Here is a 12,195-nt window from a genome sequence, read left to right as displayed (position 1 = left end):
AATGCTTCTAAGTATCAATATGCTTTTTATTATGCTGAAAGTTCTGTAATCCACATGCAAACACATTTGTAGTGAATATATGTCGAATCCTTTATGCATGTAGCGTGTTCGAAAGACATAATTTCACAGGAATGGAATCTATGTATATTACATGCCTAGTGGGTAGAAATCGCTCCAAAAGTTTTTTCCAAAAAAAATGCCTAATTTTCAAAACTGCTATTAGGAAATTGCTGCGAACTCAGAGTTAAAGTTTCTAGGTGCAAATATGTCTTGTGTGGTGGATGAAAGTTGGTAATGCACATGCTTCCACTCATTAAAGAATGTTGTAGAATCTGTGATGCATGTAATGTATTCGGAACACGGAATGTCACGGTAAGAGTAACTATTTAAATTACAAGTCTATTGGATAGAACTCACTCCAAGAGTATTTTTCTGTGAAAAATGTCTTATTTTCGAAACTGGCATTAAGAAATATCTGCAAATATTTAGTACATGCTTCTAGCTGTATATATACATTGTATGGTAGATGAAAGTACATTAATCCACATGCTAACAACTCAGCAATTAATATTTGTCGAAATGCGGTGCATGAAGCATGTTCGGAGGACGGTATGTCACGGCGAGGAGATCTATGTAAATTACATGTCTATTGTTTAGAACATTCTACAAGAGTATTATCCTGCAAATGTTGCCTGATATTCTAAACTGCAGTTAGGAAAAAGCTGAAAAATAAGAATAATATTTTCAAGGTTTATATATGCATTATATGGTGGATGAAAGTTCCGTAAATCACAGGCACACAAATGAGTAATGAATGTTTGTCAAATCCGTGATGAATTTAGCATGTTCACAACTCGGAAAGTCACTTTATGGGAAAAAATTGAAATTGAAAATTCTAATGGGTAGATGTCACATGAAGAGATTTTTTCTGGGAAAACTATGATTTTCGAGACTGACGTTAGGAAAAATCTGTGAAATCAGAGTAAATATTTCCAGGTGTATTTATGCCTTGTATGGTGGATGAATGTTCTGTAATCCACATGCACACAACTTAGTAATGAATGTTTGTCAAACCGTGATGCATGTAGCATGTTCAGAAAATGGAAAGTCACTTTGAGGGAAACTATTTAAATTACAATTCTACTGGGTAGAACTCGCATGAAGACGTTTTTTCTGTGAAAACTTCATGATTTTTAAACTGAAGTTAGGAAAAACTGTGAAAGCAGAGTCAATATTTCTAGGTGTAAATATACCTTGTATGGTGGTTGAAAGTTCAGAAATCCACATGCTCACAACTAAGTAATGAATGATTTCTAAATCCAATATGCATGTAGCGTGTTATAAACACCGAATGTCATGATAAGTGAAACATTGTAAATTTCATGTCTATTTGATAGAACAAGATCGAAGAGATTTTTTATGTGAAAACTGGTTATATATCGCAAGTGGCATTAGGACAAACCTGCAAACGAGTAGAAACATTTCTAGGTGTAAATATGCCGTGTTTGGTGGTAGAAAGTGTGGTAATCCACATGTTCACAACTCATTAAAATATGTTTGTCGAATCCGTGATGCACGTATCATATACTGAACACAGAATATCATGGTGAAAAATCTTTGTAAATTACAAATTTATTGGGTAGAACTCACTCCAAAAGTATTTTTCTGTGAAATCTGCCTCATTTTCAAAACTGGCATAAGGAAAAGAGTTCGAAATATGAGAAAATGTTTCTAAGTGCAATATGACTTTAATGGTGGATGAAAACTCAGTAATCCACATGCTAACAAGTCTCTAGTGAATTTTTTTCGATTCAGTGATGCATAGAGCTTTCTCAGAACACGGAATTTAACGGTCAGCGAATCTATGTAAATTACATCTCTATTGAGTAGAACTAGCTCCAAGAGGATATTTCTGCATAAACTGCATGATATTAGAAAGTGACATTAGGAGATATCTACTAAATCTGAAAAAGTATTTCTACGTGTAAATATGCCCTGTTTGGTGGATGAAAATTCGGTAATACTAATGTTCACAACTCATTAAAGAGTGTTTGTCGAATCAGTGATGCAGGGAGCATGTTTGGAACACGGAAATCCTCGATGAGCGGAAGCATTTAACTTTCATGTCCATTGGGTAGAACTCGCTCCACAAGCATTTTACTGCAAAATCTGCCTCACTTTCAAAACTGGCAGTAGGAAACATATTCGAAATCTGAGAAAAAGCTTCTAAGTGTCAATATGACTTGTATGTGGATGAAAGATCAGAAATGCACATGCTAACAAATCTGTAGTGAATAGTTGTCGAAACCTTGATGCATGCATCTTTGTCAGAACACAGATTTTGACGGTGAGCGAATCTATGTAAATTACATGTCTATTGTTGAGAACTCTCTCCAAGAATATTTTTCTGTGAAAACTGCCTCATTTTCGAAACTGGCTTTAGGTAAAACTTTCAAAAAATGAGAAAATGCTTGTAAGTGTCAGTATGCCTTGTATGGTGGATGAAAGTATGGAAAACCATATGCTAATAACTCTGTAGTGAATATTTGTGGAATCTGAGATGCATGTAGCGTGTTCAGAACACGGAGATTCACGGTGAGTGAATCTATATAAATTACAAATCTATTGGGTAGAACTCGCTCCAAGTGTTTTTTGCTGTGAAATCTGCTGCATATTGGAATCTGGTGATTGGAAAACTCTGTGAAATCAGAGAAAATGCTTCAAAGTGTCACTATGCCTTTTATTGTGTTGAAAGTTCGTTAATCCACATGCAAACTCATTTGTAGTGAATATGTGTCAAATCCGTTATGCATGTAGCGTGTTCGAAAGACGTAAATTCACAGAAATGGAATCTATGTAAATTAAATGCCTAGTGGTTAGAAATTGCTCCAACAGTTTTTTCCTTAGAAAAATGCCTAATTTTCAAAACTGCTATTAGGAAATTGTTGCGAACTCAGAGTTAATGTTTCTAGGTGCTATTATGTCTTGTATGGTGGATGAAAGTTTGTAATGCACATGCTCATAACACAGTAATGAATGCTTTCTGAATCTGTGATGCATGTAGCATGTTCAGAACATGGAATGTCACAGTGAGGGGAAAAATGTAAATTACATGTCTATTGGGTATTAGTCGCTCCAAGAGTATTTTTCTGCGAAAACTGCATGATTTTAGAAACTGACGTAAGGAGAAATCTACTAAATAAAAATAAATGTTTCTATGTGTAAATACACATTGGTTGGTGGATGAAAGTTCGGTAATACACATGTTCACCACTCAATAAAGAATGTTTGTCGAATCAGTGATGCATGTAGCGTGTTCGGAACATGCAATATCACGGTGAGTGAAAGCATTTAAATGACAAGTCCACTTGGTAGAACTTGCTCCAAAAGCATTTTTCTGTGATATCTGCCTCATTTTCCAAAGTGGCATTAGAAAAAATTCGAATTTTGAGAAAATGCTTCTAAGTGCCAATATGAATTTTATGGTGATGAAAGTTCAGAAATACACATGCTAAAAAATCTGTAGTGAATAATTTTCGAAACCGTGATGCATGTTTTCTGATGTTTTTCAGAACACAGAATTTGACGATGAGCGAATCTATGTAAATTACAAGTCTATTGGGGGGAACAAGTTCCAAGAGTATATTTTTTTGAAAACTGCCTGATTTCAGAAACTGACGTTAGGAAAATTCTGCATAAATTTTGTACATGTTTCTAGCTGTATATGTACATTTTATGGTAGATGAAATTTCAGTAATCCACATGCTAACAATTCAGCAGTGAATATTTGTCGAACCTGCAGTGCAAGTAGCAAGTTTGAAGCACGGAATTTCACGGCGAGGGACTCTATGTAAATTATATGTCCAATATGTAGAACATACTACAAGAGATTAACCCTGCTATCGTAGCCTGAGTTTCTAAACTGCCATTAGGAAAAAGCTGCGAACTCAGAATAATATTTTCAAGGTTTTTATATGCCTTATATGGTGGATGAAAATTCTGTAATCTACATGCACAAAACTGAGTAATGAATGTTTGTCAAATCCGTGATGAATTTAACATGTTCGGACCATGGAAAGTCTCTTTGTGGGAAACTTTTGAAATTACAATTCTACTGGGTCGAACTCGCTTGCAGAGTTTACTTCTGCAAAAACATCATGATTTTCAAATCAGACGATAGGAAAAAGTAGTGAAATCAGAGTAAATATTTCTAGGTATATATATGTCTTATAAGGTGGATTAAAGTTCTGTAATCAACATGCACACAACTGAGAAATTAACGTTTTATCAAATCCGTGATGCATGTAGCATGTTCAGAAAATGGAAAGTCACTTTGAGGGAAACTGCTTAAATTAAAATTCCTCTAGATAGAACTCACTTGAAGAGGTTTATTCCTGAGAAAACTTCATGATTTTAAAACCTGAAGTTAGGAAAAAGCTGTGAAAGCAGAGTAAATATTTCTAGGTGTAAATATGCCTTGTATGGTGGATTAAATTTTGGAAATCCACATGCTCTCTAATCAGTAATGATTGTTTATAAATCCTTTATGCTTATTGCCTGTTCTGAACAAGGAAGGTCATGGTAAACAAAACATTGTAAATTTCATGTCTGTCTGATAGAACACGCTCGAAGAAAATTTTTCTGTGAAAACTGCCTGTTTTTTGCAACTGGCATTCGGACAAATCTGCATACACAAAGAAAAATTTCTGGGTGTAAATATGCCGTGTTTGTTGGATGAATGTTCGGTAATCAACACGTTCCCAACTCATTGATTAATGTTTGTCGAATCCGTGATCCATGAAACGTGTTCGGAACACAGACTATCACGGTAATAGAAACCTTGCAAATTACACATGTATTAGGTAGAACTCGCTCCAAAAGCATTTATCTGTGAAATCTGCCTCATTTTCAAAACTGGCATTAGAAAAACACTTCAAAATCTGAGAAAATGATTCTAAGTGTCAATATGAATTGTATGGTGGATGAAAGTTCAGTAATCCACATGCTAAAAAATTCTGTAGTGAATATTTGTCGAAACTGTTATGCATGCAGCTTTCTCGGAACACAGAATTTGACGGTGAGCGAGCCTATGTAAATTAAATGTCTATTGTGTAGAATTCTCTCCAAGAGAATTTTTCGGTTAAAAGTGCCTCATTTTCCAAAGTGGCGTTAGGAAAACTTTCAAAAAACGAAAAAATGATTGTAAGCGCCATTATGCCTTGTATGGTGGATAAAAGTACGATAATCCACATGCTAACAACTCTGTAGTTAATATTTGTGGAATCCGAGATGCATGTAGTGTGTTCAGAACAAGGAATTTCACGGTAAGCGAAACTATGTAAATTACAAGTCTCGGATAGAACACGCTCCAAGAGCTTTTTGCTGCGAAATCTTCCGCATTTTCAAAACTGGCATTTGGAAAACTCTGTGAAATCAGAGAAAATGCTTCTAAGTATCAATATGCCTTTTATTATGCTGAAAGTTCTGTAATCCACATGCAAACACATTTGTAGTGAATATATGTCAAATCCTTTATGCATGTAGCGTGTTCGAAAGACATAATTTCACAGCAATGGAATCTATGTATATTACATGCCTAGTGGGTAGAAATCGCTCCAAAAGTTTTTTCCAAAAAAATGCCTAATTTTCAAAACTGCTATTAGGAAATTGCTGCGAACTCAGAGTTAAATTTTCTAGGTGCAAATATGTCTTGTGTGGTGGATGAAAGTTGGTAATGCACATGCTTCCACTCATTAAAGAATGTTGTAGAATCTGTGATGCATGTAATGTATTCGGAACACGGAATGTCACGGTAAGAGTAACTATTTAAATTACAAGTCTATTGGATAGAACTCACTCCAAGAGTATTTTTCTGTGAAAAATGTCTTATTTTCGAAACTGGCATTAAGAAATATCTGCAAATATTTAGTACATGCTTCTAGCTGTATATATACATTGTATGGTAGATGAAAGTACATTAATCCACATGCTAACAACTCAGCAATTAATATTTGTCGAAATGCGGTGCATGAAGCATGTTCGGAGGACGGTATGTCACGGCGAGGAGATCTATGTAAATTACATGTCTATTGTTTAGAACATTCTACAAGAGTATTATCCTGCAAATGTTGCCTGATATTCTAAACTGCAGTTAGGAAAAAGCTGAAAAATAAGAATAATATTTTCAAGGTTTATATATGCATTATATGGTGGATGAAAGTTCCGTAAATCACAGGCACACAAATGAGTAATGAATGTTTGTCAAATCCGTGATGAATTTAGCATGTTCACAACTCGGAAAGTCACTTTATGGGAAAAAATTGAAATTGAAAATTCTAATGGGTAGATGTCACATGAAGAGATTTTTTCTGGGAAAACTATGATTTTCGAGACTGACGTTAGGAAAAATCTGTGAAATCAGAGTAAATATTTCCAGGTGTATTTATGCCTTGTATGGTGGATGAATGTTCTGTAATCCACATGCACACAACTTAGTAATGAATGTTTGTCAAACCGTGATGCATGTAGCATGTTCAGAAAATGGAAAGTCACTTTGAGGGAAACTATTTAAATTACAATTCTACTGGGTAGAACTCGCATGAAGACGTTTTTTCTGTGAAAACTTCATGATTTTTAAACTGAAGTTAGGAAAAACTGTGAAAGCAGAGTCAATATTTCTAGGTGTAAATATACCTTGTATGGTGGTTGAAAGTTCAGAAATCCACATGCTCACAACTAAGTAATGAATGATTTCTAAATCCAATATGCATGTAGCGTGTTATAAACACCGAATGTCATGATAAGTGAAACATTGTAAATTTCATGTCTATTTGATAGAACACGATCGAAGAGATTTTTTATGTGAAAACTGGTTATATATCGCAAGTGGCATTAGGACAAACCTGCAAACGAGTAGAAACATTTCTAGGTGTAAATATGCCGTGTTTGGTGGTAGAAAGTATGGTAATCCACATGTTCACAACTCATTAAAATATGTTTGTCGAATCCGTGATGCACGTATCATATACTGAACACAGAATATCATGGTGAAAAATCTTTGTAAATTACAAATTTATTGGGTAGAACTCACTCCAAAAGTATTTTTCTGTGAAATCTGCCTCATTTTCAAAACTGGCATAAGGAAAAGAGTTCGAAATATGAGAAAATGTTTCTAAGTGCAATATGACTTTAATGGTGGATGAAAACTCAGTAATCCACATGCTAACAAGTCTGTAGTGAATTTTTTTCGATTCAGTGATGCATAGAGCTTTCTCAGAACACGGAATTTAACGGTCAGCGAATCTATGTAAATTATATCTCTATTGAGTAGAACTAGCTCCAAGAGGATATTTCTGCATAAACTGCATGATATTAGAAAGTGACATTAGGAGATATCTACTAAATCTGAAAAAGTATTTCTACGTGTAAATATGCCTTGTTTGGTGGATGATAATTCGGTAATACTAATGTTCACATCTCATTAAAGAGTGTTTGTCGAATCAGTGATGCAGGGAGCATGTTTGGAACACGGAAATCCTCGATGAGCGGAAGCATTTAACTTTCATGTCCATTGGGTAGAACTCGCTCCACAAGCATTTTACTGCAAAATCTGCCTCACTTTCAAAACTGGCAGTAGGAAACATATTCGAAATCTGACAAAAAGCTTCTAAGTGTCAATATGACTTGTATGTGGATGAAAGATCAGAAATGCACATGCTAACAAATCTGTAGTGAATAATTGTCGAAACCTTGATGCATGCATCTTTGTCAGAACACAGATTTTGACGGTGAGCGAATCTATGTAAATTACATGTCTATTGTTGAGAACTCTCTCCAAGAATATTTTTCTGTGAAAACTGCCTCATTTTCGAAACTGGCTTTAGGTAAAACTTTCAAAAAATGAGAAAATGCTTGTAAGTGTCAGTATGCCTTGTATGGTGGATGAAAGTACGGAAAACCATATGCTAATAACTCTGTAGTGAATATTTGTGGAATCTGAGATGCATGTAGCGTGTTCAGAACACGGAGATTCACGGTGAGTGAATCTATATAAATTACAAGTCTATTGGGTAGAACTCGCTCCAAGAGTTTTTTGCTGTGAAATCTGCTGCATATTGGAATCTGGCGATTGGAAAACTCTGTGAAATCAGAGAAAATGCTTCAAAGTGTCACTATGCCTTTTATTGTGTTGAAAGTTCGTTAATCCACATGCAAACTCATTTGTAGTGAATATGTGTCAAATCCGTTATGCATGTAGCGTGTTCGAAAGACGTAAATTCACAGAAATGGAATCTATGTAAATTAAATGCCTAGTGGTTAGAAATTGCTCCAACAGTTTTTTCCTTAGAAAAATGCCTAATTTTCAAAACTGCTATTAGGAAATTGTTGCGAACTCAGAGTTAATGTTTCTAGGTGCTATTATGTCTTGTATGGTGGATGAAAGTTTGTAATGCACATGCTCATAACACAGTAATGAATGCTTTCTGAATCTGTGATGCATGTAGCATGTTCAGAACATGGAATGTCACAGTGAGGGGAAAAATGTAAATTACATGTCTATTGGGTATTAGTCGCTCCAAGAGTATTTTTCTGCGAAAACTGCATGATTTTAGAAACTGACGTAAGGAGAAATCTACTAAATAAAAATAAATGTTTCTATGTGTAAATACACATTGGTTGGTGGATGAAAGTTCGGTAATACACATGTTCACCACTCAATAAAGAATGTTTGTCGAATCAGTGATGCATGTAGCGTGTTCGGAACATGCAATATCACGGTGAGTGAAAGCATTTAAATGACAAGTCCACTTGGTAGAACTTGCTCCAAAAGCATTTTTCTGTGATATCTGCCTCATTTTCCAAACTGGCATTAGGAAAAAATTCGAATTTTGAGAAAATGCTTCTAAGTGCCAATATGAATTTTATGGTGATGAAAGTTCAGAAATACACATGCTAAAAAATCTGTAGTGAATAATTTTCGAAACCGTGATGCATGTTTTCTGATGTTTTTCAGAACACAGAATTTGACGATGAGCGAATCTATGTAAATTACAAGTCTATTGGGGGGAACAAGTTCCAAGAGTATATTTTTTTGAAAACTGCCTGATTTCAGAAACTGACGTTAGGAAAATTCTGCATAAATTTTGTACATGTTTCTAGCTGTATATGTACATTTTATGGTAGATGAAATTTCAGTAATCCACATGCTAACAATTCAGCAGTGAATATTTGTCGAACCTGCAGTGCAAGTAGCAAGTTTGAAGCACGGAATTTCACGGCGAGGGACTCTATGTAAATTATATGTCCAATATGTAGAACATACTACAAGAGATTAACCCTGCTATCGTAGCCTGAGTTTCTAAACTGCCATTAGGAAAAAGCTGCGAACTCAGAATAATGTTTTCTAGGTTTATATATGCCTTATATGGTGGATGAAAATTCTGTAATCTACATGCACACAACTGAGTAATGAATGTTTGTCAAATCCGTGATGAATTTAACATGTTCGGACCATGGAAAGTCTCTTTGTGGGAAACTTTTGAAATTACAATTCTACTGGGTCGAACTCGCTTGTAGCGTTTACTTCTGCAAAAACATCATGATTTTCAAATCAGACGATAGGAAAAAGTAGTGAAATCAGAGTAAATATTTCTAAGTATATATATATCTCTTATAAGGTGGATTAAAGTTCTGTAATCAACATGCACACAACTGAGAAATTAACGTTTTATCAAATCCGTGATGCATGTAGCATGTTCAGAAAATGGAAAGTCACTTTGAGGGAAACTGCTTAAATTAAAATTCCTCTAGATAGAACTCACTTGAAGAGGTTTATTCCTGAGAAAACTTCATGATTTTAAAACCTGAAGTTAGGAAAAAGCTGTCAAAGCAGAGTAAATATTTCTAGGTGTAAATATGCCTTGTATGGTGGATTAAATTTCGGAAATCCACATGCTCTCTAATCAGTAATGATTGTTTATAAATCCTTTATGCTTATTGCCTATTCTGAACAAGGAAAGTCATGGTAAACAAAACATTGCAAATTTCATGTCTGTCTGATAGAACACGCTCGAAGAAAATTTTTCTGTGAAAACTGCCTGTTTTTTGCAACTGGCATTCGGACAAATCTGCATACACAAAGAAAAATTTCTGGGTGTAAATATGCCGTGTTTGTTGGATGAATGTTCGGTAATCAACACGTTCCCAACTCATTGATTAATGTTTGTCGAATCCGTGATCCATGAAACGTGTTCAGAACACAGACTATCACGGTAATAGAAACCTTGCAAATTACACATGTATTAGGTAGAACTCGCTCCAAAAGCATTTATCTGCGAAATCTGCCTCATTTTCAAAACTGGCATTAGAAAAACACTTCAAAATCTGAGAAAATGATTCTAAGTGTCAATATGAATTGTATGGTGGATGAAAGTTCAGTAATCCACATGCTAAAAAATTCTGTAGTGAATATTTGTCGAAACTGTTATGCATGCAGCTTTCTCGGAACACAGAATTTGACGGTGAACGAACCTATGTAAATTAAATGTCTATTGTGTAGAATTCTCTCCAAGAGAATTTTTCGGTGAAAAGTGCCTCATTTTCCAAAGTGGCGTTAGGAAAACTTTCAAAAAATGAAAAAATGATTGTAAGCGCCATTATGCCTTGTATGGTGGATAAAAGTACGATAATCCACATGCTAACAACTCTGTAGTTAATATTTGTGGAATCCGAGATGCATGTAGTGTGTTCAGAACAAGGAATTTCACTGTGAGCGAAACTATGTAAATTACAAGTCTCGGATAGAACACGCTCCAAGAGTTTTTGCTGCGAAATCTTCCGCATTTTCAAAACTGGCATTTGGAAAACTCTGTGAAATCAGAGAAAATGCTTCTAAGTATCAATATGCTTTTTATTATGCTGAAAGTTCTGTAATCCACATGCAAACACATTTGTAGTGAATATATGTCGAATCCTTTATGCATGTAGCGTGTTCGAAAGACATAATTTCACAGGAATGGAATCTATGTATATTACATGCCTAGTGGGTAGAAATCGCTCCAAAAGTTTTTTCCAAAAAAAATGCCTAATTTTCAAAACTGCTATTAGGAAATTGCTGCGAACTCAGAGTTAAAGTTTCTAGGTGCAAATATGTCTTGTGTGGTGGATGAAAGTTGGTAATGCACATGCTTCCACTCATTAAAGAATGTTGTAGAATCTGTGATGCATGTAATGTATTCGGAACACGGAATGTCACGGTAAGAGTAACTATTTAAATTACAAGTCTATTGGATAGAACTCACTCCAAGAGTATTTTTCTGTGAAAAATGTCTTATTTTCGAAACTGGCATTAAGAAATATCTGCAAATATTTAGTACATGCTTCTAGCTGTATATATACATTGTATGGTAGATGAAAGTACATTAATCCACATGCTAACAACTCAGCAATTTATATTTGTCGAAATGCGGTGCATGAAGCATGTTCGGAGGACGGTATGTCACGGCGAGGAGATCTATGTAAATTACATGTCTATTGTTTAGAACATTCTACAAGAGTATTATCCTGCAAATGTTGCCTGATATTCTAAACTGCAGTTAGGAAAAAGCTGAAAAATAAGAATAATATTTTCAAGGTTTATATATGCATTATATGGTGGATGAAAGTTCCGTAAATCACAGGCACACAAATGAGTAATGAATGTTTGTCAAATCCGTGATGAATTTAGCATGTTCACAACTCGGAAAGTCACTTTATGGGAAAAAATTGAAATTGAAAATTCTAATGGGTAGATGTCACATGAAGAGATTTTTTCTGGGAAAACTATGATTTTCGAGACTGACGTTAGGAAAAATCTGTGAAATCAGAGTAAATATTTCCAGGTGTATTTATGCCTTGTATGGTGGATGAATGTTCTGTAATCCACATGCACACAACTTAGTAATGAATGTTTGTCAAACCGTGATGCATGTAGCATGTTCAGAAAATGGAAAGTCACTTTGAGGGAAACTATTTAAATTACAATTCTACTGGGTAGAACTCGCATGAAGACGTTTTTTCTGTGAAAACTTCATGATTTTTAAACTGAAGTTAGGAAAAACTGTGAAAGCAGAGTCAATATTTCTAGGTGTAAATATACCTTGTATGGTGGTTGAAAGTTCAGAAATCCACATGCTCACAACTAAGTAATGAATGATT

The sequence above is a fragment of the Camelus bactrianus genome, chromosome 2 (genome assembly GCF_048773025.1).
Source record: "Camelus bactrianus isolate YW-2024 breed Bactrian camel chromosome 2, ASM4877302v1, whole genome shotgun sequence".
Taxonomy (NCBI): domain Eukaryota; kingdom Metazoa; phylum Chordata; class Mammalia; order Artiodactyla; family Camelidae; genus Camelus; species Camelus bactrianus.
Note: the sequence above shows the minus strand (reverse complement) of the source record.